Source organism: Magnolia sinica, chromosome 1, assembly GCF_029962835.1.
Source record: "Magnolia sinica isolate HGM2019 chromosome 1, MsV1, whole genome shotgun sequence".
Taxonomy (NCBI): domain Eukaryota; kingdom Viridiplantae; phylum Streptophyta; class Magnoliopsida; order Magnoliales; family Magnoliaceae; genus Magnolia; species Magnolia sinica.
In genome coordinates, this window is record NC_080573.1 from 139706591 (window position 1) to 139719784 (window position 13194).

The window sequence follows — 13194 nt, forward strand, 5'->3', positions numbered from 1 at the left end:
ATTTTATTATATTTTTATCTTAATTTAGACTTGTTTGTCTTCGATCAGGCTTTTGAATCGCCTCAATCAGAATAGTACTTTTATAGTTATGAATTTTACAAGTTGGATAATTCTTACTGCCCATTGCTGTCCAGCAGAATTTTGTGAATTAAAATATCTTTAAAGTTCATTTTCGTTATATTAATCCATCTTAATCTAAATTATATTCAAATAAGGGTATGAGGAATCTAAATTCTTATTTCTACGTTTAACAAAAATTAATAGGAACTTAGTTTTGAGTTTCTAAGTTCATCAGTCCATACATCAATCAAGAGGGATATCTTAATGAAATGTTTCTAATTTCAAAGGTCTAAAATTTATGAAATTTAATGGGGGTACATAACCTACAGGTCACTCTAAGTTTTAGAAAAGATCTCTCTCTGATACCATTCTGTCATGCCCCAAAATCTGGGTACAGAGTGTGCACCCTCAGACCCGAGTTTCAGTTCGTAACTTGTACACAAAGTGTACTAATTTAATTCATTAATCAGTTTAATCAGAGATGATAATTATATTCAATATAAGGTCCATCATAATCTCAATCACACATGCAAATACTTAGCACCAATCAACTAAACATATATAAATCTTGACAACTCTTAAAATAAAATAAACCTTAAAATCATTCATTTATTATACCATTATAATATAATGATATTTATTCCATGCTAACATTATTACAAAGAAATAAATCTAAATAATTGCTTAAAGTCTCAAAATAAATGTCAGTATGCATTATTCGTTAATTAAACTATGCTAACAAAATAAAACATATAATTAAAAATTTTCTAATGCCGCCACTTCATCCTTGGATAGGTATGGCCATGTTTCAGGCAGGTCATGTTCAGGTACAGTAGATCCTTCCAGTTCTTGCGTCACATCATCTGCTAATGGCTCCTCTGTACGGTTTTTCCATCAATAAAAATGTAAGCTGGCCAGGCTTAGTGATATAACCCAGCATGGTTCATAATCATAGCAATTAAAATAATACATAAATACATGTACAATGATATGAATGTAAAATGATATATGAATGCATCAGATGGGATGATCGTCCATCTGCTTGGGTTGGAGGTCGTCAACCCGCATCCACCCGTTGGGTAGGCTTCCACCTTTCGGTAGGCTTGGGCATAGCCCGCATCTGGTAACGCTCTACCAGGATCGACATTTCTTCCAGGGAGGGCCCCTAGGATCGACCATGCATTATGAAATACAATGAACGAACGATGATATGTAAATGCATATTTCTCATATTTGGCAAAGTTGTCTTGATTAAAATATTCACATATAAATTCATCGTACAATTATCATATCAAAATATTCAAACCAGTAAATCAATCAAACAATCACAATGATTTATTTTAATTTTAATGAATTATGAGACAAGTTGGGTTACTCACCTGAGTTTGGTAATATTGACTCTGCAATGTAATTAGGTTGATTTGAATTCCGAGGTCCTATCAATTATATCAACAAATTATTATTCATTTGTTTTTATTACATGGTGGGGCCTACCTCTGATTAACATCCCAGGTGGTCAGATCCAAAATAATCAAATAATTAAAATTTATATTCTATTTTTTTTCTCCTTTTTAAGATTATAAAATTAAATGATAATTACTTGATCGGGGTGGTCCATTGGATGGTTAGATCATTCAGATTCTTGGCGTATTATCATGTTTTGCCTCTACACATTAGATGGATGGTGTGGATCTAATCACACATACACCGATGGCCCATCTCGACCTTCTACGCCAAGTGATACCAACACTTGCGCAAAAATCTAAGATTCCTTTATTAAACACTTTTAGATCTGACTAATGTGGCCTATCTGATTGTTAGATTAATCTAAAAATTATGGCCCTTGTATATTTTGGCCTTAAGGATCATATGATCCGTACAGATCTATCTTAGCATAATCAGATTTCATCTATTTAATTTATTCCTAAAATATTACTAATTAGACCAAAATCATAAAAACATCACTTTATTAAAATTGACTCTACACACCTATACAATGATGGTTTGGATGATCCACGCCATCCATTGTATAGATCAGGAAGAAATTAATAACATAATAAAAAGCTAAAAAGATCTAACGATTAAAACTTACCTGATCGAGCCTTCTTAGAATTTCCTCTTCCTTTTACTTTAGGGTTTCCTATCTCCTTTTTTTTAATGCAGAAACCTTCCGTATCCCTTTTTAAAGAAAATTCTCATAAGATAGGATGAGCACATCCTCCCTTATCTTGAATTTGAATTTTTTTATGATATTTAATAAAAAATTTATTATTACTACTTCAAGAATCGATCCCTAAACCTCTCTCTCAATTAAGAATTTTACTACCAACTCAACTATTGACTTGTTTTTATTTTTTATTTAAAAATAAAATCTTTAAATATTTAATTTAGTTTTTTTATAATGTACCAAAATTTAGGGTTGTTACATTCTACCCCCCTTAAAATAAAATCTCGTCATCGAGATTTTGAAACTAACATTTCAATTTTTATTTTTTATTTTTTTTACTTTTAATGGCATTGGTCACACTTATGTTATGGATGGTTTTATACACTGGATTGGTCTTTTAGTTTTTGTAATAGTGAATTTATAAATATGTAAAATTTTGTCAAAAACTATGGTTTATAGAAGATTCAAAAATTCATACGGTGAAGGTTGTCTAGAAATAAACATTTTTTTCCAGTTAAAAATAAGATTTAGCTTTTTAAAAAATTTTAAAATTTTATTTTCTTAATTATTTTCTTTTGAACTCGATTTATTAATCTACGATGTAGCTTTTGAATTACCTTAATTGGACTCGTACTTAATTAGTTATGAGTTTCTCAAATTAGGTGATTTTCATTATTTAACAAAATATAAGGAGTAAATTTTTTTCTTTTAAATATTATGGGGTCTTAAGTTGGGTTTTTAAGTTTCAAATATCATAATAATCAATGATCTTATGTATTGCATCACTCAAAATAACCAACGAAATATTTTAAATTTGGACTCACAGACACAATGTTATTTATAGAATTTTAACATTCGAATCAATAGTCAAAATAACTTGAAATTTGAAAAATATGTCATTAATTATATGATAAAAAAGAAAAAAAAATTCAAATTAAAATTATTACTTTTACTAGGGTTTTTATCGCCGCTAAGGATGAAAAATTATGTTGTCCAATAGTCGTTTCTATTATTTACATTCTAGTATTTAAATGTTTATAATTTCTCTACAATTCGAATCATCATAAAATTTTATGGAGTTGTTTAGGGGTATTTATATGACTCAAAAAAAATATTCAAGAATTATTTTGAACGATAATTTTATCTGGTTTGATCAGGGATACTAAACTGGTGTAGATTTTCACTCTAAAATGTTGAAATATGTTAGAAAATTAGAAATAATTTAACTATACCTTGAAATTTAGGGAAGGCATTATCCTATACCTAAAAAAAGTTCTAGTGAGTTTGATATTTAAATTTTTTTTCTATTTTTTTAAGTAAATTTTTTCCCACCAAATATGGAGTTATGATCCTATAAGAAGGAATTTTTAAATTTTAATAGAGATTATGGTTATTTTATTTTATTTTATACTTAATATATTTTTTCTTTAAATAAAATACTTCAAATAAAAATATTTATTTAACCAAAGGTAATTATCAAAATGAAAATTTCTGTTAATTAAATCTATATAGAGCCAGTATGGGCAGATTGAATTTCGGTTTGATGATTGTTGTTTATATCATATTTTATTATAGTTTAAAATTTTCAGATTAGTTTCAAATTTTTTTCTGAATATTTTATTATAAGTTTACTATGTCTTTGTAAAATCTTATCTAAAAATTTCAATTATAAATTTTTTTTAAAATTCCTGCAGTCAGACCTCTCCAGAATTTGATGATTTATGACCAGCGTATATTAATTCACTAGAACAGTATAGTTACTATGAGACCCAAATTTTATTATTATTTTTATCTTAATTTAGACTTGTTTATCTTCGATCAGGCTTTTGAATCGCCTCAATCGGAATAGTACTTTTATAGTTATGAATTTTACAAGTTGGATAATTCTTGCTGCCCATTGCTGTCCAGCAGAATTTTGTGAATTAAAATATCTTTAAAATTTATTTTCATTATATTAATCCATCTTAATCTAAATTATATTCAAATAAGAGTATGAGAAATCTAAATTCTTATTTATACGTTTAACAAAAATTAATAGGAACTTAGTTTTGAGTTTCTAAGTTCATCAATCCATACATCAATCAAGAGGGATATCCTAATGAAATGTTTCTAATTTCAAGGGTCTAAAATTTATGAAATTTAATGGGGTACATAACCTACAGGTCACTCTAAGTTTTAGAAAAGACCTCTCTCTGATACCATTCTGTCACGCCCCGAAATCCGAGTACAGAGTGTGCACCCTCAGACCCGAGTTTCAGTTCGTAACTCGTACACAAAGTGTACTAATTTAATTCATTAATCGGTTTAATCAGAGATGATAATTATATTCAATATAAGGTTCATCATAATCTCAATCACACATACATAATACTTAGCACCAATCAACTAAACATATATAAATCTTGACGACTTTTAAAATAAAATAAACCTTAAAATCATTCATTTATTATACCATTATAATATAATGATATTTATTCCATGCTAACATTATTACAAAGAAATAAATCTAAATAATTACTTAAAGTCTCAAAATAAATGTCAGTATGCATTATTCGTTAATTAAACTATGCTAACAAAATAAAACATATAATTAAAAATTTTCTAATGCCGCCACTTCATCCTTCGATAGGTATGGCCATGTTTCAGGCATGTCGTGTTCAGGTACAGTAGATCCTTTCGGTTCTTGCGTCACATCATCTGCTAATGGCTCATCTGTACGGTTTTTTCATCAATAAAAATGTAAGCTGGCCAGGCTTAGTGATATAACCCAGCATGGTTCATAATCATAGCAATTAAAATAATACATAAATACATGTACAATGATATGAATGTAAAATGATATATGAATGCATCAGATGGGATGATCGTCCATCTGCTTAGGTTGGAGGTCGTCAACCCGCATCCACCCGTTGGGTAGGCTTCCACCTTTCGGTAGGCTTGGGCATAGCCCGCATCTGGTAACGCTCTACCAGGATCGACATTTCTTCCAGGGAGGGCCCCTAGGATCGACCATGCATTATGAAATGCAATGAATGAACGATGATATGTAAATGCATATTTTTCATATTTGGCATAGTTGTCTTGATTAAAATATTCACATATAAATTCATCGTACAATTATCATATCAAAATATTCAAACCAGTAAATCAATCAAACAATCACAATGATTTATTTTAATTTTAATGAATTATGAGACAAGTTGGGTTACTCACCTGAGTTTGGTAATATTGACTCTGCAATGTAATTAGGTTGATTTGAATTCCGAGGTCCTATCAATTATATCAACAAATTATTATTCATTTGTTTTTATTACATGGTGGGGCCTACCTCTGATTAACATCCCAGGTGGTCAGATCCAAAATAATCAAATAATTAAAATTTATATTCTATTTTTTTTCTCCTTTTTAAGATTATAAAATTGAATGATAATTACTTGATCGGGGTGGTCCATCGGATGGTCAGATCATTCAGATTCTTGGCGTATTATCATGTTTTGCCTCTACACATTAGATGGATGGTGTGGATCTAATCACACATACACCGATGGCCCATCTCGACCTTCTACGCCAAGTGATACCAACACTTGCGCAAAAATCTAAGATTCCTTTATTAAACACTTTTAGATCTGACTAATGTGGCCTATCTGATTGTTAGATTAATCTAAAAATTATGGCCCTTGTATATTTTGGCCTTAAGGATCATATGATCCGTACAGATCTATCTTAGCACAATCAGATTCCATCTATTTAATTTATTCCTAAAATATTACTAATTAGACCAAAATCATAAAAACATCACTTTATTAAAATTGACTCTACACACCTATACAATGATGGTTTGGATGATCCACGCCATCCATTGTATAGATCAGGAAGAAATTAATAACATAATAAAAAGTTAAAAAGATCTAACGATTAAAACTTACCTGATCGAGCCTTCTTAGAATTTTCTCTTCCTTTTACTTTAGGGTTTCCTATCTCTTTTTTTTAATGCAGAAACCTTTCGTATCCCTTTTTAAAGAAAATTCTCATAAGATAGGATGAACACATCCTCTCTTATCTTGAATTTGAATTTTTTATGATATTTAATAAAAAAATTATTATTACTACTTCAAGAATCGATCCCTAAACTTCTCTCTCAATTAAGAATTTCTCTACCAACTCAACTATTGACTTGTTTTTATTTTTTATTTAAAAATAAAATCTTTAAATATTTAATTTAGTTTTTTTTATAATGTACGAAAATTTGGGGTTGTTACATTCTACCTCCCTTAAAATAAAATCTCGTCCTCGAGATTTAGAAACTAACATTTCAATTTTTTTTATTTTTTATTTTACTTTTAATGGCATTAATCACACTTATGTAATGGATGGTTTTATACACTGGATTAGTCTTTTAGTTTTTGTAATAAAATTTTGTCAAAAACTATGGTTTATAGAAGATTCAAAAATTCATACAGTGAAGGTTGTCTAGAAATAAACATTTTTTTCTAGTTAAAAATAAAATTTGGTTTTAAAAAAAATTTTAAAATTTTATTTTCTTAATTATTTTCTTTTGAACTCAATTTATTAATCTACGATGTAGCCTTTGAATTACCTTAATTGGACTCGTGCTTAATTAGTTATGAATTTCTCAAATTAGCTGATTTTCATTATTTAACAAAATATAAGGAGTAAATTTTTTTTTTCTTTTAAATATTATGGGGTCTTAAGTTGGGTTTTTAAGTTTCAAATATCATAACAATCAATGATCTTATGTATTGCATCACTCAAAATAACCAACGGAATATTTTAAATTTAGACTCACAGACACAATGTTATTTACAGAATTTTAACATTCGAATCAAAAGTCAAAATGACTTGAAATTTGAAAAAAAATGTCATTAACTATATGATAAAAAAAGAAAAGAAAAATTCAAATTAAAATTATTACTTTTACTAGGGTTTTTATCACCGCTAAAGGTGAAAAATTATGTTGTCCAATAGTCGTTTCTATTATTTACAGTCTAATGTTTAAATGTTTATAATTTCTGTACAAATCGAATAATCATAAAATTTTATGGAGTTGTTTAGGGGTATTTATATGACTCAAAAAAAATATTCAAGAATTATTTTGAACGATAATTTTATCTGGTTTGATCAGGGATACTAAACTGGTGTAGATTTTCACTCTAAAATGTTGAAATATGTTAGAAAATTAGAAATAATTTAACTATACCTTGAAATTTAGGGAAGGCATTATCCTATACCTAAAAAAAGTTCTAGTGAGTTTGATATTCAAATTTTTTTTTTTCTATTTTTTTTTAAGTAAATTTTTTTTTTTCCACCAAATATGGACTTATGATCCTATAAGAAGGAATTTTTAAATTTTAATAGAGATTATGGTTATTTTATTTTATTTTATACTTAATATATTTTTTCTTTAAATAAAATACTTCAAATAAAAATATTTATTTAACCAAAGGTAATTATCAAAATGAAAATTTCTGTTAATTAAATCTATATAGAGCCAGTATGGGCAGATTGAATTTCGGTTTGATGATTGTTGTTTATATCATATTTTATTATAGTTTAAAATTTTCAGATTAGTTTCAAATTTTTTTCTGAATATTTTATTATAAGTTTACTATGTCTTTGTAAAATCTTATCTAAAAATTTCAATTATAAATTTTTTTTTAAAATTAATTCAGTCAGACCTATCCAGAATTTGATGATTTATGACCAGCGTATACTAATTCACTAGAAAAGTATAGTTACTATGAGACCCAAATTTTATTATTATTTTTATCTTAATTTAGACTTGTTTATCTTCGATCAGGCTTTTGAATCGCCTCAATCGGAATAGTACTTTTATAGTTATGAATTTTACAAGTTGGATAATTCTTGCTGCCCATTGCTGTCCAGCAGAATTTTGTGAATTAAAATATCTTTAAAATTTATTTTCATTATATTAATCCATCTTAATCTAAATTATATTCAAATAAGAGTATGAGAAATCTAAATTCTTATTTATACGTTTAACAAAAATTAATAGGAACTTAGTTTTGAGTTTCTAAGTTCATCAGTCCATACATCAATCAAGAAGGATATCTTAATGAAATGTTTCTAATTACAAGGGTCTAAAATTTATGAAATTTAATGGGGTACATAACCTACAGGTCACTCTAAGTTTTAGAAAAGATCTCTCTCTGATACCATTCTGTCACGCCCCGAAATCCGGGTACAGAGTGTGCACCCTCAGACCCGAGTTTCAGTTCGTAACTCGTACACAAAGTGTACTAATTTAATTCATTAATCGGTTTAATCAGAGATGATAATTATATTCAATATAAGGTTCATCATAATCTCAATCACACATACATAATACTTAGCACCAATCAACTAAACATATATAAATCTTGACGACTTTTAAAATAAAATAAACCTTAAAATCATTCATTTATTATACCATTATAATATAATGATATTTATTCCATGCTAACATTATTACAAAGAAATAAATCTAAATAATTACTTAAAGTCTCAAAATAAATGTCAGTATGCATTATTCGTTAATTAAACTATGCTAACAAAATAAAACATATAATTAAAAATTTTCTAATGCCGCCACTTCATCCTTCGATAGGTATGGCCATGTTTCAGGCAGGTCGTGTTCAGGTACAGTAGATCCTTCCGGTTCTTGCGTCACATCATCTGCTAATGGCTCATCTGTACGGTTTTTTCATCAATAAAAATGTAAGCTGGCCAGGCTTAGTGATATAACCCAGCATGGTTCATAATCATAGCAATTAAAATAATACATAAATATATGAACAATGATATGAATGTAAAATGATATATGAATGCATCAGATGGGATGATCGTCCATCTGCTTAGGTTGGAGGTCGTCAACCCGCATCCACCCGTTGGGTAGGCTTCCACCTTTCGGTAGGCTTGGGCATAGCCCGCATCTGGTAACGCTCTACCAGGATCGACATTTCTTCCAGGGAGGGCCCCTAGGATCGACCATGCATTATGAAATGCAATGAATGAACGATGATATGTAAATGCATATTTTTCATATTTGGCATAGTTGTCTTGATTAAAATATTCACATATAAATTCATCGTACAATTATCATATCAAAATATTCAAACCAGTAAATCAATCAAACAATCACAATGATTTATTTTTATTTTAATGAATTATGAGACAAGTTGGGTTACTTACCTGAGTTTGGTAATATTGACTCTGCAATGTAATTAGGTTGATTTGAATTCCGAGGTCCTATCAATTATATCAACAAATTATTATTCATTTGTTTTTATTACATGGTGGGGCCTACCTCTGATTAACATCCCAGGTGGTCAGATCCAAAATAATCAAATAATTAAAATTTATATTCTATTTTTTTCTCCATTTTAAGATTATAAAATTAAATGATAATTACTTGATCGGGGTGGTCCATCGGATGGTCAGATCATTCAGATTCTTGGCGTATTATCATGTTTTGCCTCTACACATTAGATGGATGGTGTGGATCTAATCACACATACACCGATGGCCCATCTCGACCTTCTACGCCAAGTGATACCAACACTTGCGCAAAAATCTAAGATTCCTTTATTAAACACTTTTAGATCTGACTAATGTGGCATATCTGATTGTTAGATTAATTTAAAAATTATGGCCCTTCTATATTTTGGCCTTAAGGATCATATGATCCGTACAGATCTATCTTAGTACAATCAGATTCTATCTATTTAATTTATTCCTAAAATATTACTAATTAGACCAAAATCATAAAAACATCACTTTATTAAAATTGACTCTACACACCTATACAATGATGGTTTGGATGATCCACGCCATCCATTGTATAGATCAGGAAGAAATTAATAACATAATAAAAAGCTAAAAAGATCTAACGATTAAAACTTACCTGATCGAGCCTTCTTAGAATTTCCTCTTCCTTTTACTTTAGGGTTTCCTATCTCCTTTTTTTTAAGGTATCCCTTTTTAAAAAAAATTCTCATAAGATAGGATGAGCACATCCTCCCTTATCTTGAATTTGAATTTTTTTATGATATTTAATAAAAAATTTATTATTACTACTTCAAGAATCGATCCCTAAACCTCTCTCTCAATTAAGAATTTTACTACCAACTCAACTATTGACTTGTTTTTATTTTTTATTTAAAAATAAAATCTTTAAATATTTAATTTAGTTTTTTTTTATAATGTACCAAAATTTAGGGTTGTTACATTCTACCCTCCTTAAAATAAAATCTCGTCCTCGAGATTTAGAAACTAACATTTCAATTTTTTTATTATTTTGCTTTTAATGGAATTGGTCACACTTATGTAATGGATGGTTTTATACACTGGATTGGTCTTTTAGTGTTTGTAATAGTGAATTTATAAATATGTAAAATTTTGTCAAAAACTATGGTTTATAGAAGATTCAAAAATTCATACAGTGAAGGTTGTCTAGAAATAAACATTTTTTTCTAGTTAAAAATAAAATTTGGTTTTAAAAAAAATTTTAAAATTTTATTTTCTTAATTATTTTCTTTTGAACTCAATTTATTAATCTACGATGTGGCCCTTGAATTACCTTAATCGGACTCGTGCTTAATTAGTTATGAGTTTCTCAAATTACGTGATTTTCATTATTTAACAAAATATAAGGAGTAAATTATTTTCTTTTAAATATTATGGAGTCTTAAGTTGGGTTTTTAAGTTTCAAATATCATAACAATCAATGATCTTATGTATTGCATCACTCAAAATAACCAACGGAATATTTTAAATTTGGACTCACAGACACAATGTTATTTACAGAATTTTAACATTCGAATCAAAAGTCAAGATGACTTGAAATTTGAAAAAAAATGTCATTAACTATATGATAAAAAAAGAAGAAAAATTCAAATTAAAATTATTACTATTACTAGGGTTTTTATCACCGCTAAAGGTGAAAAATTATGTTGTCCAATAGTCGTTTCTATTATTTACAGCCTAGTGCTTAAATGTTTATAATTTCTTTACAATTTGAATCATCATAAAATTTTATGGAGTTGTTTAGGGGTATTTATATGACTCAAAAAAATATTCAAGAATTATTTTGAACGATAAATTTATCTGGTTTGGTCAGGGATACTAAACTGGTATAGATTTTCACTCTAAAATGTTGAAATTTGTTAGAAAATTAGAAATAATTTAACTATACCTTGAAATTTAAAGAAGGCATTGTCCTATACCTAAAAAAGGTTCTAGTGAGTTTGATATTAAAATTTTTTTTTTTCTATTTTTTTAAGTAAATTTTTTTTCCACTAAATATGGACTTATGATCTTATAAGAAGGAATTTTTAAATTTTACTAGAGATTATGGTTATTTTATTTTATTTTATTTTATACTTAATATATTTTTTCTTTAAATAAAATACTTTAAATAAAAATATTTATTTAACCAAAGGTAATTATCAAAATGAAAATTTCTGTTAATTAAATCTATATAAAGCCAGTATAGGCAGATTGAATTTCGGTTTGATGATTGTTGTTTATATCATATTTTATTATAGTTTAAAATTTCAGATTAGATTCAAATTTTTTTCTAGATATCTTATTATAAGTTTACTATGTCTTTGTAAAATCTTATCTAAAAATTTCAATTATAAATTTTTTTTTAAATTCCTGCAGTCAGACCTATCAAGAATTTGATGATTTATAACCAGTGTATACTAATTCACTAGAACAGTATAGTTACTATGAGACCCAAATTTTATTATATTTTTATCTTAATTTAGACTTGTTTGTCTTCGATCAGGCTTTTGAATCGCCTCAATCAGAATAGTACTTTTATAGTTATGAATTTTACAAGTTGGATAATTCTTGCTGCCCATTGCTGTCCAGCAGAATTTTGTGAATTAAAATATCTTTAAAATTTATTTTCATTATATTAATCCATCTTAATCTAAATTATATTCAAATAAGAGTATGGGGAATCTAAATTCTTATTTCTACGTTTAACAAAAATTAATAGGAACTTAGTTTTAAATTTTTAAGTTTATCAATCCATACATCAATCAAGAGGAATATTTTAATGAAATGTTTCTAATTTCAAGGGTCTAAAATTTATAAAATTGAATGGGGTACATAACCTACAGGTCACTCTAAGTTTTAGAAAAGATCTCTCTCTGATACCATTCTGTCACGTCCCGAAATCCGGGTACAGAGTGTGCACCCTCAGACCCGAGTTTCAGTTCGTAACTCGTACACAAAGTGTACTTACTTAATTCATTAATCGGTTTAATCAGAGATGATAATTATATTCAATATAAGGTCCATCATAATCTCAATCACACATGCATAATACTTAGCACCAATCAACTAAACATATATAAATCTTGACGACTCTTAAAATAAAATGAACCTTAAAATCATTCATTTATTATACCATTATAATATAATGATATTTAATCCATGCTAACATTATTACAAAGAAATAAATCTAAATAATTGCTTAAAGTCTCAAAATAAATGTCAGTATGCATTATTCGTTAATTAAACTATGCTAACAAAATAAAACATATAATTAAAAATTTTCTAATGCCGCCACTTCATCCTTCGATAGGTATGGCCATGTTTCAGGCAGGTCGTGTTCAGGTACAGTAGATCCTTCCGGTTCTTGCGTCACATCATTTGCTAATGGCTCATCTGTACGGTTTTTTCATCAATAAAAATGTAAGCTGGCCAGGCTTAGTGATATAACCCAGCATGGTTCATAATCATAGCAATTAAAATAATACATAAATATATGAACAATGATATGAATGTAAAATGATATATGAATGCATCAGATGGGATGATCGTCCATCTGCTTAGGTTGGAGGTCGTCAACCCGCATCCACCCGTTGGGTAGGCTTCCACCTTTCGGTAGGCTTGGGCATAGCCCGCATCCACTAACGCTCTACCAGGATCGACAT